Raw genomic sequence first — 22554 nt, forward strand, 5'->3', positions numbered from 1 at the left:
TAATGACAGAATCTTTATCACTTGAAGTGGAAATATAAAATTAATTATGAAAAAACAACTGCTACCATAAAATGGGTACAAAGAGCTACAGCCCCACACTAATATACACTGTTATAAATGTAAAATCTTGTATATAACAGAGTCCCACCTGGCTTATTTATAAAAGCATAAAGGTCAAAAAATCTTATCTACATATTAGTGATTTTGGCAATACTTAATCTTCCAGAGTGGGTATACAGGTGTATAGATTCGATAACATTAAAATAGAAATTTAAATATGAATTAACAACAATGAAATATTAGTAAAAGCGTTATGTGAGTTTTACTGCAATGTGCTCGTCTGAAACCACTTCTTTCTGTTAGGTGTACGATCCATTATGTAAATTGCAAAACAAAATTTAACACTTTTCTGTATCAATATCATTAGATATTTCTTCCATTAGCACAAATCGTTTCTTAGTCTTTGATGATCTAAAGCTTGTGTCCAAAGACCCGAAAAACCACATAAAAATATTAGAAGTAACAGTCAATTTCTTACATTGCATAGGATTACAATCTGTGACAAATTGATTTTAGGTGTGAGGAATATGCGAATCTAATGGCGGACAAACTTGTAGCCTAATACATCAGTATATAGAAAATAGTGGATTAGCAAAGTAAGATAAAAAACTCACCACATTTTGTTTATAATTATATAAACAATGCAAAATTCTGTCAAAATCAGCTGCAAAAACCAATTCAAATAATTTAAAGAGCACACAGTTGCACTGTAAATTACTCATTGCGCGTTCTTAAATTAAATTAAAAGAAATTTCTAAAATAGATAGTTAGATAAGGAAAATTTAGTATAGTATCTATTCACTTACAGCCAGAAACCAAAGAAAGAATATTTTTACTTTAAACAACTTATAGGAAACTATTGGGCATTTCTTAATCTAAGCAAATACAATTTTCTGGTAAATAAGACACCTTTAACTGATAATCGTAAAACATGAAAAGAGCAGCTATGACAAAATGATAATGTATGACACGGCCAATCTTTTTATAGAATCCATTGAGTTGAAGCAGAAAGAAAGTTTCATGTGGAAAATAAAAGACTAAGAACTACAAAAAGCTATCTTATCTAGAATAACCCAATGATTGACATGAGTGGATCTGCAATAAGCTATAAATATAAATTAAGCCAAAAGAAGAAGCAATACACAGTTTTTTAGTTGGTTAAAAATATTTATATAAAAAAATCATAAATTCAACACTATAAGACGCATGTAAAACAGTAGATCACCTAGAAATCGGATGTAAAAGCATGCTTAGTTATTACTATACACGAAGACATAGAAGTTTTACGATAAACACACTTATTGCTCAAAAGAAAATACAACCATGAATAATCGAAGAAAATTAGAAAGCACATGTGAGAAGAAATTTTTAAAATCAAACTAGCTAAAATAAAGGAGGATACCATGATAAAAACGGACATGAATTTTTACATGATCGACCAGAAATTTTCGTGTACGATTAAAAGGAAAATAAAATTACGTTTTTAGAAACAGGAATAACGAGTGATGATAATCTGATGAATAAGAAAATGTTTATCTAAGAAAAGACGATAGATAGGCAAATAAACTCTACCTTACATACAATTCTAGAAGTCAAATATTGCAATACTTCATAACTTGAGATTTTTGTATACAAAAAATGATTAATCGCTTATCAAAACATTTGGAATGCCAATTAAAGCAGAAACATACGTACAAACAACAGTATTGAGTATAGAAAGACGCATGAATAAATAGTCTTGAAATGTGGAGTATGTTTGAGAAATATTAAAATAAGTATTGATTGGATGATTTGTGTGTTCAAGTAATTTAAAGTGCCGCCGGAAAATTTGGTGCGGTTAAAAATCATATGTGCTCATAGATATATACAAACAACATGTTTATAAAAGGCTGCAAAAGAACGGTTTTAAAATATTTACAGCCCAATAGAATGTCTTTGTGCATATGTTTAAAACTTTTTTTAAAAAAGTATCCGTGGGTTCGGATCCAGTTAAAACGATTTTAGAATTGCCCTTGCCGCTTATTGATAGTGAACATTGAAATTTCGAAAATGTAATAAATTATTCTATATTTTGAAATATTTTGATTATGTTCTTTTTTGAAGCGCCTATAAGATTATTTTTGTTATAAATTTTTTTAAAATTCGAGCATCACTAGTGCTATTAACATTTGTTAAGAGTTAGTGCTACAGATCTCAAATTTTCTGTCAAAGTAGAAATTAAGCATGCCATTTTATTTAAGTCATGTAATAAAAAAAAAGAAATAAAATCATTAAGTAATTTTTTAAAAAATACGAAGATCATAATAAAATGGGATAAAATCTTGAAAAATGGATTTGAATTTAAACAAACCGTATTATCTTATATAAAATTATATTAAAGCGTTTTTAAGTATTTTTAGATCATTAAATTAAAAAAAGTGAGAAATAGTTTGAAAATATACAGAATGTGAATTTATATTATAATATCTGATTGACAAAATTATTAAGTAAATATTTGAAATTATATTCTACCATATAAAAGGCAGTAAAAACAATCATATTATGTGTGGATACATATTAGGATTGTATTTTGGATTTTATATTCAAGCATAATGTGACTAATTTCCTGTGAGCTATTCCCATCTATACTCTTGCCCATTAAAAATAATCGTTTTATTTACAACTACTTGTCCATTTGAATATACAGACTCTAGTAAGTTTGCCTTCTTTTAATTAATATTTACAATATTAGGGAATCTAATGTATAGAGTCAGAAATTTATCGACCGGTGATTAACAGTAGATAAACTGCTGATTGATCAAAAATAATATGTTAGCCGGATATAAATAATGCTATTTATTGATTAGATGATGAAACTACTTAGTATGGTTTATTTCTTGTCATTCACAAAATTACCCATATTGGATTTGCTATTAAAGACCAAAAAAACGAGCGGGATATTTTGCTAAACAATAGTCAAATGAACTTGATTCAATCACATTATCAACAAATATACTAAGTTGAAATCATAAAATAGACTAAGTTCCATGATTTTAACCACATACCTGATCCATATTCAGAAAAATACAATTATATACTCTCAATAGTTTTTATCTGTTAAAATAAAAAGTTCAGAATTCACACAGAGATGTCCAAATACTGCACTAATCACCCCTTTTACTAAAGATAGCATTTACGCAAAAAACAAGAATAAAAACTATTAAAGTGTAAAAGTATAGCCAATAAATTAATAGATGCCTTGTTTTTTTTTCATTTTAATGTTATTGGTCATATATCTAAGAATCTTTGTAAAAAAAGTTGTTAATTTTATAATTTTAATGTTATTTTTTAAGATCAAGTAAAATTCAGACGCTTCACTTTCAGTGCCCTTAGAACTACACCTTTCAGCGGAATAATAACGTTTACAGTAGATTTATAAACCTATAAATTGTCATTTTGAAGATAGTTATATGGTTATCTCACATTGCTAACCAAACATTTAGAAAAGATAAAGCTTTAATTTTGTATTTAAAACAGAAAATTATTCAGTGGCTTTTTTTAAACGGTTAAATTGTGCGGAAAAAAACTTTTTGTCAACAAACACCAGTTATATAAATACAAAAATCTACCATTAACAAGAACATGACAATGTGTTAGGTGATTCGCTGATAGAACATTGAACCGCCTTTTTGCGATCGCAACGTATTAATACTTAGAAGCCATCTCGAAAAAAATAATTAGCTGAAACATAAAAAAATTAAAGGTTATAGAATAATTAGACACTTATTCTGATACCTAACTAGCTTATAAAGACATATAAAACTATTGAACAATTTTTAAATTAAAAAATTGTGACGTATGTAGGATTTCACAAACACCAATACAAAAAGTTTAGAGAATCAATACCTATTATTTTCAATTTTATATAGAATGACCATTTTTTTGCAACCTAAACGCAACAAAAGATTTTTCACGATCTAGAATAATTTATATATATTGTAATTATGGAGTTTTTGATAACTTGGATTATAAAGTATTTTTTATTTTGTAGTTCTGATGATGAACTTAATCCTTAAATTCGATACATAATTTTCCAGCAGAGAAATATTCGTACATTATTATTATTATTTGAAATTTTGAGATTTGGTTAATAATAGTTTAAGAGGTAAATTATAGATTTAAAACCAAACAATATGAGTAAATCATATGTTTTTTACAAGTATATAGAAAATCGGTGTACAAAAATAACTAATCTTCCGAATAAAATTTGAAATTAGCAGGTGTAATTTATTTTTACGCTTGAATATCTATGAAGGCTCTAAATCTTACTTGTATGGTCGAATCTTACAATGAGAAGACAAGAAAAGATTCATAATATAAAAATAATGTAATTATAGCGAATGATATTGTTTTTATATTTTCATCACTATGATCTCTATCAATAAAATTTTCTTTTCCGTTTCGATAATCTATTTAAGGAAAGGTAATGCATTTTTAGTGTTAGAAAGAACTTGTTTCTGGATTTATGTCTTGTCGGTTTGTATTTCAATAATAATATGTTTGAACGCATTCTAGTACACGTTCACAGATTAAATTTTATTTATTTTAGACTGTAGTAATAGTATGTTGTATGCAATAATATATTATAAAATCTATGAAAAAAATAAAATAGGGTGAAAATTCAGGTAAAATCAGACACTTGAATATTGAATTGAAGAATGCGTTTGTAAAATACGGGAAAAACCTTACCGATAGTCTCAAATCATGTATAAAATATGTAGATTCGGCTAGGAAGTTTAGATATAATAACCATACGTCTTTTCTCTATAATCATACAGGTAGAAACAAGGGAACAACGTAAATATGATATTTTAGGTTGTAATAATACCTCAATATAACCAAGCTAGCAACTTCAAATATATATAATAATATCTATGGTTTGTTGATGGCGCCTTTTTACAAAATAGAATTCTTATATTATCTATGAGAATATAAAGGATTATACTGTGATTTTTTAAGAAGAAAAATCCAGATGAAAATTCAAAATGGATTTACGCACATATTTGCTGCAAATTTTTTTTACAGGAAAAGCATATACTATAGTATTTGGATTGTAATTGCATGGAACTTCTTTTTTTTGAAATTACAGATTATAAAGAATTATACAACATTTAAATCATCTATTGGTAAGTAAGTAAAGTTTTTTGTGATATTTTGTCTTAATCATCTGTCAGACATCAATGTGAATTTTTCCTCATCGAATTTGCCATTTTCCAAGAGGTGTATTAATATTTTGTTTTCTGCGCATATATTTTATTAAAATGTAAATACTTAGCATGAAATGACAATTGAAGGAGAATATTCATAAACAATGGCTGTGATAAAAGCACAATAAGTTCATTAGTTTTGAGGGGGTACATAAATAGAAGGAGGCAATAAAAATAGTATAATTTCAAGAATTACAAGCTATATTTGCTCTATAGAGAAATCGAATGTCAAATTGAACAAAACTATAATTTGTGTTATAAAATTACCCACTTTAAAACAAAAAAATTAAAAGAATTAAGAAAATTAATCTTTTTTTAGCTGATTAACAATGTTTCCTTAAAATCATTAATATAGTAGACAAAAAAAAGTTTTTTACAAATAATTTTACCATCATGTTTATTTTATTAACATTTCGAAAACACAATAATTAATCATGTGTAACTGATTAAGAATTTTAGGAAGGTTTAAGGGTACAAAAAAACAACAGGAATATATAATATACATAATTTAATAAATCTTGATTAGAAAAATAGTTAAAAGAAAATTTTTAAGAACATTAGTCATCAAAAAAACTTAGCTAATTGACATTATAAAAAAATATAAAAGTTTGATTTTAAAAACAATAAAAAGATAATATATGAACCATACTTGTAAATAAATTATTCATATTCACATATATTTAAATCGAATTCTGAATTTATCAATAAATTTTTTGAATAAATTAGCAGCCTAAATATATTTCTTATCGACATCCTGTATATTCAACACTTAAATACACTCTTTTAAAATATTTTAGGAGTAGATCTATTTTACGTTTGATACATCTTCTAGATACTCTAAACCTGAATTTTTATATTTTTATATTTTTATGCAATGATAAGCATATTTATACATCAATTTTAATTAAAAAATAGATTTTAAAATTAATTCCATAATAAATATCGAATAAATATAAAGCGAAAATTCTTGCTAAAATACAAAAAAAATATATTTATATCGTAAATTATTTGTAAAAAAAACGAAATATTTCGTAAAATATCCGTGTAAAAATTTAACTAAAAAAATATTGATCTTTGAATATACCATAAAACCATTTATATATTGATATTTTAAGTTTATCATAAATGAAAGTGTTCCATCGGTCACCCTTCAGAACAAAGCTATCTAAATTAATTTGTAAATCCGTGTTGATTATATTTTAAAATGTATAAACTCGTTTGTTTTAAGTTGGTTTCTAAAAATAGATTATTTAGCAATTATGGTTCAAAGTCGATTTTTGAAAGAATTGATATTTCTTGGAGTCAAAATCTTCGAATGTAAATGCAAAAAAAATATTATTGTAGCTTTTGGTATTATAATGTGCAACACCTTTTATAAAAATTAAAATTAAAGCCTATATTCGTAAGCTTGAATTGATAAGATGATTATGTTGTATATGCAATATATTTTTATATTTCTCGTAATTTTAATCAGCTAAATTTAACAAACGAATTTATTGTAATTTATAATGTAAGGATTTTTTAAATTAATCATATATCATAATTCTTGCATATAAAGTTATACCTTTACTTATTATTTTTATAAAAGATACAGTAAGAAAGTCTAAAAAGATATGCAAGTATTGTTTTTTAAATGTTAGCAATTCCCAAAATTATATAACCTTGTCTTGGCTTAAAAGTAAATATTTATACAGCTAATAAATATATATTAAATCCTATTTGTAGTTCGATTGTACTTAAATTGTTTTTTCGAAAAAAATGTTTATAAAAAACCATGAAATAGGTAAATTTTGGTGTGGCTTATATTCTACATCAATTCTTATCCTTTTTAGCATTGACATAATGAGATAAAATTTTAAGAGGTAATTATATAAAAAAAAAACAAAAATTTATAAAAAAATTTAAATTTATGTTTGAAGATATTCTTATCTCCTTTCAACTTGTTATATATATTGTGATTTACCACATGAAATGTAGTTTATTATAATAACTTCTTGAATTTCAAGCAGTTTTTACGTAAAAGCAAATAAATAGCACTTTACATTTTATTTGCTCCATGGCTATAATACCAAACTTATATTTTTCTTCCAAAATGAATCAAAGTGTCAAATATTTGGCGCTTAGCTTTTTATAAATGTTTACTTTCTGGTTCTGATGTAAATTTTCCAAACCAAATTAAATTTAAACCTGTAAAAAAAAACAGGAATGCGAAGAAGTAAAGAATTTACAGAATAACATCTGATATATTTTTCAAGAAAAATTAATAAAATATAAGTAAGCGCAGTTATTATCCTGGATTAGTTTGTACATTTTTTTTGTAGTGATAAGAAAATAGCTGTGTTCTTAAATTTTAAGTTTTACTAAGCAAAAAAATAGCATGAGACATAGAAAACCTTCTTGCCCTCTTTGCACGTAATACTTAAATTTTTCAGAATATTTTTTTAAGATTAGAAAACCGTCTGGGTAGATATCATTGCGTCTTGGTATTTACAATATAATGATTGAAGTTTCTCGTTCTGTTTAAACAAACTTTTTATGAAGAAGAAATGCATTAATTTTTGCCATCTTACTGCTAATTTTACAAAACGTTTACTTTGATTGTCTTATGCGATATACAAATTTTCTGCTATAAAACTACACCTGATTGTGGTGTTTAAAGCACTGTGAACCATAAGTGAACACAAATGCAAATAATAAAAGCCGTTTTTGGCATGATGGTGTTTTTACAGAAGATCAGATTCTGATTAAAAGGTAAAATAGAGTTTTCTATCCGTTAATATATCTTAAATTCAATTTTTTTTTAATATGCACGCAAAAGGAAGAAATTCATTTTTTATATTCTTAAATAAAAAGATATAATTAAAGTATTTTATATACATGAAGTATCACATTAAAACTATAATAAATAATAAAAAAGTTCAGGATAATTTTTTGTTTAAGCTGGCCAAATAATGCAGGGAAATATATTAGATCGGTTTACATAATATAAAAACTTGATACAAAAAAATATTTTTTATAAAAAAGATAAAACTAGACAAATACCATCATTTTTAAGGCGTTTTTTCTATAAAATTTAAAAAAAGTACAAAATTTGGTAATTTATAAAGTCAGGCGTGGCACAATAAATTTGAAATGATAAAAATAAAATCTTGTAATTGTGTATTATATATAGCAAGTTTAATATTTATTTTAATAAAAAGGTTACTGACCGCTAAAAAAACAAATTATTTTGCATTTTATAAAAATTTATAATTCTTTTTAAATGCATTTTTGAATAAAAAAACATCCATTATAAATAGAATCTATGAACTAGTGTCACAGAATCTTTTTTTTTCAATCATATTTTAAATTGCACGAATATTGAATAATATTTCTTTTATAATGTGGCAAATCATGGGTCAATACAAAAGCAGAAAGTGTTTTATTGAAAACTAACGTAAAATTGATTTGAAAAAACTTCAAGCTTTACAATGCAATCGGATCTAGAAATTATATAAATTTTAATATCAAACTCATATTTTTAACAATAAAATTAATCAATATTTTAGGTTTTCATTCGTTATAAGATTGTTATTTAGTTAGTAATACTTGATTTGCATATCTGCAGAAAAATAGAAATCAAAAAATATAAAAAATTACGACCGTTATTCTGATTTCACGTGTTTTTAAATTTAGAAAAAGCAAATTTTTTATATATTTCTATAATTAATCATGTTAAGTTAAATATTATTGTATAGAATTTACTTTTATTCGAAAGATGACTCTAAAAAAAGAAGAAAAATTATCATATTGCCAAAAAAATATAAATATGATAATGTTTTAAACACATTTGTTGACGTTTTTATACATGATATATTATATCTCAACATTTTTTAATTAGGCTATGGAAATAATAAGTGCGAATATTTCATAAGAACATAAGTAATTATCAATTATTGCTGAGATAAAATTGATAATTTTATAATCAATAAGATATCATGGTACGAAGAAGATTATTTTTCGGATTTGATTAAAACATTCTTTGTTTACATGTTTTTGTACAAGTTGATGTAAGATATAAATTTTGTGATTTAGATCTTACAAAAATACAAATACATACAATTTACCAATTTATATTTGTTTTTTATTTATAAAAAATTCGAGAAGACTAGTTAGTGCCCAAACTAACGTTTTAAATAGCCAGATGTCTACTTCTTTACGCATTTTAGCCGAGATAAGGCATTAATTGTCTATACACATAATATAATATCTATAGTTTGTAGAGAAAATAAAAAAAGTAATAAATGAACTATGATTTATATAAACATATACAAAATTATATGTTGTTGAGATTCTTCACACGAAATATAAAATCATATTGTAAATTGCAAATATAATATAACAATAAATTTCATATGTTTAAAATCAAATAAAAACATTAAAATATTTTTAATTTTAAGTCAAAAATATGATCCTCTATAAGTAACAAAATTCATTTCATTTTTTATTGTTTCCAATGTTTTTCTCTTTACACAAGTAGTATTTTTAGATAAAAAATTTCGTATTTAATGCAATCGTACTGCAAGGTTTCCAGCCAACAATAGTCAATTTTTTCACCTCTTTGTAAAGTCTTTGTTATTAAAATACACCTGAATGAAGGTATTGAATTATTTCTATACTACCCGAAAGTATAATAAAATAAGTAAAAAGGCTATTTTTGATATGATTTGATGTTTTTCAAGGACTGTGACTTCTATAACGTAGTTAAATTATATTTATCTAGCCGTTTTTTTACATTATACTACGACATAAAATATTCTGCACAGAACATTGATTTTTTTTATATCAGTTGATAAAAATTTAGGCTTGACCTATGAGAAGTAATATGTTATGTGATGATAAAAAATGAAAAACAGATGTAAAATTTTTGTGTTTTTTTCATGTTAGAGCATTTTATTTCATGATTTATTTATTTTAGATTCTTTATTACGCAATAAGAAAATTTTAATACAAATTTATTATAAAAAAAACAGTAAAAGTAGAAAATAATATCACGTGATATAATTTTTATTTATCATGATATCAAATAAGTGCAAAATAATATGTTTTATACAATCAGGCGTGGTATGAATAATTTATACGCAATAAAAATAAAATCTTGAAGTTGTGCATTAAACTATAGAAAGTTTTATGTTTAAAAGAGTAATATGGTTTTATATTATAAGTTATGCAGCAGTCAAATCATAAAAAGACACAAATCGGATTGAAAATTACAAAAATTAATACTTCTTTTCGAATGCATTTTCGAATAGAAACAACATCTATGTAAAGAGAATCTTACGCTTGTCAAAAAAATCTTTATTTCAATATTTTTTGAGATACAAAAGTCATTAATAATTTAATTTTTATAATGTTAAGAATCATGTTTAATGCAAAAACAAAAAATCGATGCTTGAAAATCCATTTAGAATTTTTTTGATATACTAAAGGGATTTTTTTGCTTTTGGAGCTAAGAATACATAAGTTATACAAAAATAATGTGTTTTAAAAAAACAATAAGAAAAATATCTTATTATAATAAATATATAAACCTAATTATTGGGTAAAGATATTAGATTAAAAGCTTTAAATATACAATAAGGGCAACGAAACGTAATAGTTTTAGTTCTTATTTTGATTGCACTATTTTAAGATTAGAAAAAGAAATTTTTTAATATATATATCTAAAATTAACACGGACATATTTACAAATATTGCATAGAATTTAGTTTTATTCGAAAAATGTGCCTAAAAAAAGTAGAACAATTATCATATATCCAAATAAATTTAAAAATGATTAAGTTTTTGACATTATAGTTAACGTTTTTTTCATGATATATTATATCACAACATTTTTTTAATGAGGTTATGAAAATAAAAAGTTTGGATATTTCATTTCAATATGGAAAATTATTGATATTATTGCTTTAAAAACATTAAATATCCCATAATCATCACATATATCATGATACGAAGAATTTTATTTTTTGGATTTGATAGGATAAACCTTGTTTGCATGTTTTTGTTCAAGTTGACGTAAGATATAAATTTTGTGATTTAATCTTACAAAAAAAACAAATTAACTTAATTTCCCAATTTATATACAATTTGTGTTTATTAAAAATTCGGGTGATTAACTTAACCCAGATTGATATGTGTTCATAGCCAATATGTAATTATTTACGCATATTAGCTAATATATTAGTAAAATAAAAATAAATTGAAAGCATTTTTCTTATTTTAGAAACGATAAAAGATGCGATAAATATAGAATTATGAAAAATAAACACAGCTTTTTTTACTCAATATGCCCGTAAAACCCTTTATTCTTACCATATAATAAAAATTTAATAACGCAGATTTGAATTTAACGATACCCTTTCTAGTATTTTAATTATAATATAACTAAAATTTAAATTCTATTTCAAATAAATCGAAATTCATTTTAGAAGACTCAATAAGACTTTGATATATGTCTTGTTAAAGATAAAAAGAAATCTATCACAACTTTTTAATTATTTATATTGGTAAATGCTATTTGATATGAACTACCGAAAGTCGTATATCAAAACATTTGGAATGCCAATTAAAGCAGAAACATATGTACAAACAAAACTATTAAGTATAGAAAGACGCATGAATGAATAGTCGTGAATGTTGAGGGAGGTTTGAGAAATATTAAAAAAAGTATTGATTGGCAGATTTTCGTGTTCAAGTAATTAAAGCGCCTACAGAAAATTCGCATCGGTTAAAAGTCATTTGTCTCCATAAATATTTACAAATAAGATGTTTATAAAAGTTGCAAAACCATGGTTACAAAATATTGTGCAGCCCAATAGCATGTCTTAGCGCATATATATAAAACCTTTTTTTAGAAAGGTATCCGTGGGTTCGGATCCAGTTAAAACGATTTTAGAATTGCCTTCCGTTTATTGATAATGAACATTGAAATTTAAATTATTATGTAATTAATTACTCTTATTTTGAAATCTTTTGATTTGATTTTCTCTTTTGAAGCCCCTAAAAGATTACAATTTGTTATAAATATATTTTAAAATTCGAGATGCTTTTGAGAACTCGAACTCTTAAATCCCTCCAAAGTAACCGTAATATTTTAACCACGCTAAATACTGTCAAAAAAATAAAAAACTAAATATTATCTAAATTTTTTTAAATTACGAATATCATAATAATATAAAATGGGATAAAATACTAAAAATGGATATGAAATACACAAACCGTATTATTTTACATGAAAATAAATAAAAGCGTTTTTAAGTATTTTTAGATCAATAAAGTAAAAAACGCAAGAAATAGAGTTGAAAATATACAGAATGCGTATTTAAATTATTGTATTAGATCGGTTAAATTATTAAGCAAAATATTTGAAATTATATTCTACTATACCAAATGCAACAAAAGCTCATCATTTTATTCATGTGTTAATCCGAGATAGGAAGGGGTATCGATGAGAATATAGAATAGGAATAAATAGTAAAAAGTATCTTCGAAATTTTCCCCAAGAATTGTATCCCTCGATAGATTTGAGAATGTATAAAAATATAATCAAAAAATTATCCCGTAAATAAGATATTTTAATTATGAATCAAATCAGAACAAAGAAACTAAAGTAGCAAAAACATCCAAAATGATCCAGTAAAAAAAAAGGTGCAATAAACGGATTAAAACACTTACGAGAAAATAATAATATGTTTCGAATATCATCATTATGATAAAAGCGTTCAAAAATGCAAGTTTATCAATGGAATGATTTATTCAAGGGGGTATAAATAATTCTATATGCTTTAAGCGTATGCCACGACTTCGTTGGTACAATATAATGACTTACATAACGACAAGTTTGCTCTGCACTTGAATTTACAACAAGTAACGAAGCTAGGAAATATAATATTATTGGTTTAAAATGTGAATAAACTAGTATAAAAATTGGATTGCGAAACTTCGAAAAAAATTAAAATAAAAAGCGATGATATTTCAAATCTTAATATGGATTGAAGAGACAGTAATTTTTTAAAATGCGAATCCGATTATCATAAATTATTTTCGATCTAATCAAGAGATAATGGTTTACAAAGAAACGGAATGTAGCCTTAAACGAAGAAAATAGGAAAGTAGTTGCTGATCTACATAATTTTGTCAAGACAAGCGCCAATCAACCTTCAGATATTCATGAAATTATCAAGATCCTTTTAATACATCCAGTTAAATTACAAACAGATCACCAAAAAAGGGGATCTGCATAAATAAAATAATTTAATTTAATTTTAGTAAAAGAAAAAAAAAAGCTATAAAATGTTCGGAATGAAAAAGACTTAGTGCTCCTTTATAGCGCAAGAAGAAAGTACAGAAAAAAATAAAAAAACAGCTTAAGACAATGCGACAGCATAAAAAATCTTGGATATATAACGGATGTATTGGGTGTTTATAATTACAAAATAATATAAATATAACAGAATTACCAATCTTACGAGTTATGTGAATTCAGATACTAAACAAAAAATTCGTATTAAATATAAGTAAGTTTAATTTACATGTAAAAAAAATGAAAAAAATGCCGTTGAAAAACACATTAACAGATTTATTAGAAAGTAGGTGAAAAAATAGTGAATGCAGTTTATAAAATTACAGCATGATTATATTAGAGAAAGAACGTGATGATCAGTTTTTTTATAATTTCAAGAATTTGAAAAAAAAATTAAAAACACCTGCTAATGTAAAGGCTGCAAAGTAAATGGCACGCTTAATTTCTTTTTTATATAATATGACAAATCCTTGCATCAATATCTCACGATTTATCACTAGAATGATATAAGGAAAAATCTCAAAATAATAGTTATACGAAAAAAATCGCATTTCAAAAAAAAATATTATAAATTGTGGTGAATATAGACCTGGGTCCTGTATGAATAACTACTTAAGATAGAAAAAAAATGATGACAGAATCTTTATCACTTGAAGTGGAAATGTGAAAATAATTGATGAAAAAACAACTGGTACCATAAAATGGGTACAAAGATCTACAGCCCCAGCACTATTATACACTGCAATAAATGTAAATCTTGTATAGAACAGAGTGCCTCCTGGCTTATTTATAAAAAGCATAAAGGTCAAAAAATATTATCTACATATTAGTGATTTTGGCAATACTTAATCTTCCAGAGTGAGTATATAGGTGTATAGATTCTATAACGATAAAATAGAAATTTAAACATGAATTAACAACAATGAAATATTAGTAAAGGTATTATGTGAGTTTTACTGCAATGTGCTCGTCTGCACCACTTCTTTCTGTTAGGTGTACGATCCATTATGTAAATTGCAAAACAAAATTTAACACTTTTCTGTATCAATATCATTAGATATTTCTTCCATAGCACAAATCGGTTCTTAGTCTTTGATGATCTAAGGTTGTGTCCAAAGACCACGAAAAACCACATAAAAATATTAGAAGTAACAGTCAATTTCTTACATTGCATAGGTTTACAATCTGTGACAAATTGATTTTAGGTGTGAGGAATATGCGAATCTAATGGCGGACAAACATGTATTCTAATACATCAGTACATAGAAAATAGTGGATTAGCAAAGTAAGATAAAAAACTTACCACATTTTGTTTATAATTATATAAACAATGCAAAATTCTGTCAAAATCAGCTGCAATAACCAATTCAAATAATTTAACGAGCACGCAATTGCACTCTAAATTACATATTAAGCGTTCTTAAATGAAATGAAAAGAATTTCTACAATAGATATTTTGATAAGAAAAGTTCAAGTTGTGTATCTATTAACAAACAGCCAACAACCAAAGAATGAATATATTTTTACTTTCAACAACTTATGGGAAACTATCGGGCATTTCTTAATCTAAGCAAATACAATTTTCTGGTAAATAAGACACCTTTAACTGATAATCGTAAAACATGAAAAGAGGAGCTATGACAAAATGATAATGTATGACACGGCCACTATTTATATAGAATCAATTGAGTTGAAGCAGAAAGATTGTTTTATATGGAAAATAAAAGACTAAGAACTACAAAAAATCGTTTTCATCTAGAATGACCGAATGATTGACATGAGTGGATCTGCAATAAGCTATAAATATAAATTAAGCCAAAAGAAGAAGCAATACACAGTTTTTTAGTTGGTTAAAAATATTTATATAAAAAAATCATAAATTCAACACTATAAGACGCATGTAAAACAGTAGATCACCTAGAAATCGGATTTAAAAGCATGTTTGGTCATTACTATACACGAAGACATAGAAGTTTTACGATAAACACACTTATTGCTCTAAAGAAAATACAACCATAAAGAATCGAAGAAAATTAGAAAGCACATGTGAGAAGAAATTTTTAAAATCAAACTAGCTATAAAAAAAAAGGATACCATGATAAAAACGGACATAAATTTTTACATGATCGACCAGAAATTTTCGTGTACGATTAAAAGAAAAATAAAATTACGTTTTTAGAAACAGGAATAACGAGTGATGATAATCTGATGAATAAGAAAATGTGAATCTAAGAAAAGACATTAGATAGGTAAAAAAACTCTACCTTACATACAATTCTAGAAGTCAAATATTGCAATACTTCATAACTTGAGATTTTGTATACAAAAAATAATTAATCGCTTATCAAAACATTTGGAATACCAATTAAAGCAGAAACATACTTACAAACAAAAGTATTGAGCATAGAAAGACGCATTAATAAATAGTCTTGAAATGTGGAGTATGTTTGAGAAATATTGAAATAGGTATTGATTGGCAGATTTGTGTGTTCAAGTAATTTAAAGTGCCGCCGGAAAATTTGGTGCGGTTAAAAATGCGATGTGCTCATAGATATATACAAACAACATGTTTATAAAAGGCTGCAAAAGAACGGTTTTAAAATATTTACAGCCCAATAGAATGTCTTTGTGCATATGTTTAAAACTTTTTTTAAAAAAGTATCCGTGGGTTCGGATCCAGTTAAAACGATTTTAGAATTGCCCTTGCCGCTTATTGGAAATTTCGAAAATGTAATAAATTATTCTATATTTTGAAATATTTTGATTATGTTCTTTTTTGAAGCGCCTATAAGATTATTTTTCTTATAAATTTTTTTAAAATTCAGGCATCCTTGGTGCTATTAACATTTGTTAAGAGTTGTGCTACAGATCTCAAATTTTCTGTCAAAGTAGAAATTAAGCATGCCATTTTATTTAAGTCATGATATAAAAAAAAGAAATAAAATCATTAAGTAATTTTTTTAAAAATACGAAAATCATAATAAAATGGGATAAAATACCAAAAAAGGATTCGAAATCAACAAACCGTATTATCTTACATGAAATTTAATTAAAGCGTTTTTAAGTATTTATAGTAATAGAATTAAAAAACGTGAGAAATAGCGTTGAAAATATACAGATGTGAATTTAAATTATAATATCTGATTGACAAAAATTATTAAGGAAATATTTGAAATTATATTCTACAAACCAAAGGCAGTAAAAACAATCATATTATGATAGGTTCAATATTAGAATTGTATTTTGGATTTTATATTCAAGCATAATGTGACTAATTTGCCGAGTGCTATTCCCATCTATACTATTGCCCATACAAAATAAAAGTTTTAATTACAACTACTTGTCCATTTGAATATGCAGACTCCAGTAAGTTTGCCTTCTTTTAATATATATTTACAATATTAGGGAAATTAATGTATAGAGTCAGAAATTTATCGACCGGTGATTAACAGTAGATAAACTGCTGATTGATCTAATACAATATGTTAGCCGGATATAAATAATGCTATTTATTGATTAGATGATGAAACTACTTAGTATGGTTTATTTCTTGTCATTCACAAAATTACCCATATTGGATTTGCTATTAAAGACCAAAAAAACGAGCGGCTATTTTGCTAAACAATAACCAAGTGAACTTGATTCAATTACATTATCGATGAATATAACAAATTAAAAATATTAAATAGACTAAGTTCTATGATTTTAACTACATACTTGATACATCTTCAGAAAAATACAATTATATACTCTCAAATGTTTTTATCTGTTAAAATAAAAAGTCCTGAATCCACACAGAGATGTCCAAATACTGCACTAATCACCCTTTTTACAAATGATAGGATTTTAACAAAAACAAGTTCAAAAACTATTAAAGTGTAAAAGTATAGCCGATAAATTAATAAATGTCTAGATTTTTTTCATATATATATTATAAGTCATACATCTAATAATCTTAGTAAAAAAGTTGTTTATTTTTAATTGCACAAAATATGCTTTATTTTTATAATATTAATGATAGATATTCTGATTAAGTAAAATTAAGACGCTTCACTTTCAGTTGTCCTTAGAACTACACCTTTCAGCGGAATAATAACGTTTACAGTAGATCTATAAGTCCATTAATTGTCATTTTGAGAATAGTTATATGATCTCCCCACATTGCTAACCAAACATATAGAAAAGAAACGAATTGAATTATAAAAATTTAAAACTTTATTTAAATCATAAAATTATTCTGTTACTTTTTTCAAACGGTTAAATTGTGCTGAAAAGACTTTTTATCAGCAAACTCTAGTTATCAAAATACAAAAACTTGCCATTTACAAAAACATGAAAGTGTGTTATGCGTTCGCTTTAAGCATTGAAACACCTTGAAGCAATCGCAACGTATTAATACATAGAAGCAATCTCGAAAAAAATAAATAGCTAAAATTTTAAAATAATAAAAGTTATAGAAAAATTAGACAGCAATCTGATACTTTACTAGCTAAAAAATGCATATAAAACTATTGAACAATTTATAAATTAAAAAATTGTGACGTATGTAGGTCTTCGCAAACACCAATACAAAAAGTTTAGAGAATCAATACCTATTATTTTCAATTTTATATAGAATGACCAATTGTTTGCAACCTAAACGCAATAAAAGATTTTTCACGATCTAGAATAATTTATATATATTGTAATTATGGAGTTTTTGATAACTTGGATTATAAAGACTTTATTATTTTGTAGTTCTGATGATGAACTTAATCCTTAAATTCGATACATAATTTTCCAGCAGGGAAGTATTCGTACATTATTATTATTTGAAATTTTGCGATTTGGTTAATAATAGTATAAGAGGTAAATTATAATTTCAAAACCAAACAATATTAGTAGATCAAACGTTTTTTTTAAAGTATATAGAAAATCAGTGTACAAAAATAACTAATCTTCCGAATAAAATTTGAAATTAGCAGGTGTAATATATTTCTACGCTTGAATATCTATGAAGGCTCTAAATCTTACTTGTATGGTCGAATCTTACAATGAGAAGACAAGAAAAGATTCATAATATAAAAATAATGTAATTATAGTGATGATATTGTTTTTATATTTTCATTACTATGATCTCTAAAAATTAAATTGTCTTTATCCGTTTCGATAATCTATTTAAGGAAAGGTAATGCATTTTTAGTGTTAGAAAGAACTTGTTTCTGGATTTATGTCTTGTCGGTTTGTATTTCAATAAGAATATGTTTGAACGCATTCTAGTACATGTTCACTTATTCAATTTTATTTATTTTAGACTGTAGTAATAGTATGTTGTATGCAATAATATATTGTAATAATCTATAAAAAAAAATAAAATAGGGTGACAATTTAGGTAAAATCAGACACTTGTATATTGAATTGAAGAATGCGTTGGTAAAATACGGGAAAAACCTTACCGATAGTCGTAAATCATGTATAAAATATGTAGATTCGGCTAGGACGTTTAGATATAATAAATATGCGTCTTTTCTCTATAATCATACAGGGAGAAACTAGGGATCACGTAAATATGATATCTAAGGTTGTAATAATATCTCAATATAACCAAGCTAGCAACTTCAAATATATATAATGTGTATCTATGGTTTGTTGATGGCACCATTTTACAAAATAGAATTCTTAAATTATCTATGAGGATATAAAGGATTATACTGTGATATTAAAAGAAGACAAATCCAGATGAAAATACATTATGGATTTACGCACTTATTTGCTGCAAATTTTTAAACAGGAAAAGCATATACTATAGTATTTGGATTGTAATTGCATGGAACTTATTTTTTTGAAATTACAGATTATAAAGAATGATACAACATTTAAATCATCTATTGGTAAGTAAGTAAAGTTTTTTGTGATATTTTGTCTTAATCATCTGTCAGATATCAATGTGAATTTTTCCTCATCGAATTTGCCATTTTCCAAGAGGTGTATTCAATATTTTATTTTCAGCGCATATATTTTTTAAATATAAATACTTAGTATGAAATGTCAATCGAAGGAGAATATTCAGAAAAATGGCTGTGAGAAAAGTACAATAAGTTCATTAGTTTTGAGGGGTACATAAATAGAGGAAGGCTACAAAGATAATATGATTTCAAGAATTATAAGCCATATTTGCCCTATAGAGAAATCAAATATCAAATTTGAACAAAACTGTGATTTGTGTAATAAATTTATTAACTGTAAAACAAACAATTTAAGAAAATTAATCTCTTTTAGCTGATTAACTATGTTTCCTTAAAATCATTATTGCTATATTACAAAAAAACGTTATTTACAAAAAAATTTACCATCATTTTTATTTTATTAAAATATCGAAAACACAATAATATATCATGTGTAACTGATTAAGAATTTTGGGGTGGTGTAAGAGTACAAAAAAACAACAGGAATATGATATACACATAAATTAATAGATCTTGAATAGAAAAATAGCACAATGAAAATTTTTAAAACATTAGTCATCAAAATAAATTAGCTAATTATCATTATAAACAAATATTGAAGTTTGATTAAACAAACATAAAAAGATATTGAGAGAGTATAATTGTATTTTAATTCATATGAAAACATATTTAAAAAGATTTCTAAATTTATTAATATTTTTTTTGTATAAATTAAGGAACTAAATATATTTCTTATCGACATACAAGCATGTTCAACTTTTTAAATACATAATATTTAACGATTTTACTCGTAGATCTAAATATTTGATGTTGAATATTTCTTCTAGATACTCTAGACTCGAAGTTGTATTTATTCATGGTTTTTATAAGCGTACTTATACATCAATTAAAATTAGAAAATAGATGGTAAAATTAATTCCATCTAATTATCGATCAAATATAAAGCAAAAATTCTTTGTAAAATACAAAAAAAAACATATTTATATCGTAAATTCTTTGTAAAAATATAAAAAAATATTTATATCGTAAATTCTTTGTAAAAAAAACAAAATATTTCGTAAAATATTTAGTTCAAAAATAACTAAAAAAAATATTCATCTTTGGGTATACCATATAAACCATTTTTACATTGATATTTTGTATTTATCAAAATAGAACGATTTCTGTCGGTCACACTACATAAAAATAGTATCTAAATGCATTTACAAATTCGAGTTTATTATATTTAAAAGATGTAATAATTCGTTTGTATTAAGTTATTTCTGAAAATATATTATTTAGCTATTATGGTTCAAGGTCGATTTTTGTAAGAATTGAAATCTCTTGAAGTCAAAATCTTCGAATTTAATTGCAAACAAAATATAATTTTAGCTTTTGGTTATTATAATGTACAACACCTTTCATATAAAAGTAAAATAAAAATCCTTTATTCGTAAGTTTGAATTACTAAAATGACTGAGTTGTATATGCGATAATTCGTATTTTTATATTTCTCGTTATTTTAATCATCCAAATTTAGTAAATGGATTTTTTTGTAATTCATAATAAAAGGATTAATTAAATTAATCATATATAAAAATTATTGCATTAAAAGTTAAATTTTTACTTATTGTTTTTATAAAATATGCAGTAATAAAATCTAAAAAGATATGCAATTATCGTTTTCCAAATGGTAGTAATTTCCAAAATTTTATTAACTTTGTTTTGGCTCAAAAGGTAAATATTTATACAGCTAATAAATACACAATAAATCCCATTTTTAGTTTAATTGTACGTATATTGTTTTTTTTAAATAAGCATATAAAACATGAAATAGGTAAACTTTGGTGTGGCTTATGATAACCATCAATTTTCATTTTTTTTTGCATTGAATAATGAGATGAAAATTATAAAAGTATATTTTATAAAAAAACAGAATTTTATGAGTATATCAAAATAATTCGTGAATATATTCTTAATTTCTTTCAACTTGTTACATATATAGCAATTTAATATATGTAATTTAGTTTATGATAATAACTTCTTGAATTCAGGCAGTTCTTACCCAAAAGCAATAAAATAGCACTTTTGATTTTATTTGCCCCATGGCTAAAAAGCTAATCCTTCATTTTCTTCACAAAGTATTACTGTGTTAAACATTTAGCACTTAGACTTTTGTAAAAATGTTTACTTTCTGGTTCTGATGTAAATTTTTCAAACCAAATCTAATTAAAACCTGTATAAAAACAGGAATACGAAAAAGTAAAGAATTTACAGAATAACATATGATATTTATTTAAGACCAATGCATAAAATATAAGTAGTCGGATTATTATCTTGGATGAGTTTGTACATTTTTTTTGTAGTGATAAGAAAATAGCAGTGTTCTTGAATTTTAAGTTTTATTAACAAAAAAATATAGCATGAGATATAGAAAACCTTTCTGCCTCTCTTTACACCTAATATTTGGATTTTAAATAATTATTTTTGCGCTTAGATAGCTGTCTGCGGAGTCATTATTTTTACTTTTAATTTCTAATATCAATATTTTAAGTTTCTCGTTCTCTTAAAAAAAGGCATCATTAAGTAGAAATTTTTCATTTAAAGTCATCTTACTACCGATTTTACAAAACATACACTTTGATTGTCTTATGCGATAAATAAATTTCTGCTAAAAAACTACACCTGATTGTGGTGCTGAAAGCACTGCAAAACATGCGTATAGAATGCAAATGATAAAAGCCGTTATTGGTATCATGGTATTTTTTTTATAGATTGATTCTTATTACATGGTAAATTTAAGTTTGTATATACTTTCATTTTTTTTAAATTATATTTCTTTTTTATTATGCACGGAAAAGGAAGAAATTTTTTTTTATAGTCTCAAATAAAAAGATACAAGTAAGAGGCTTTATAAATATGAAGCTGCATCTTAAAAACGAAAATAAAGCACAAAAAAATACATGATATTTTTTTTAAGCTG

The sequence above is a fragment of the Rhyacophila brunnea genome, unplaced genomic scaffold (assembly GCF_057557595.1).
Source record: "Rhyacophila brunnea isolate RB1 unplaced genomic scaffold, BYU_Rbru_1.0 scaffold_132, whole genome shotgun sequence".
Classification (NCBI taxonomy): Eukaryota; Metazoa; Arthropoda; class Insecta; order Trichoptera; family Rhyacophilidae; genus Rhyacophila; species Rhyacophila brunnea.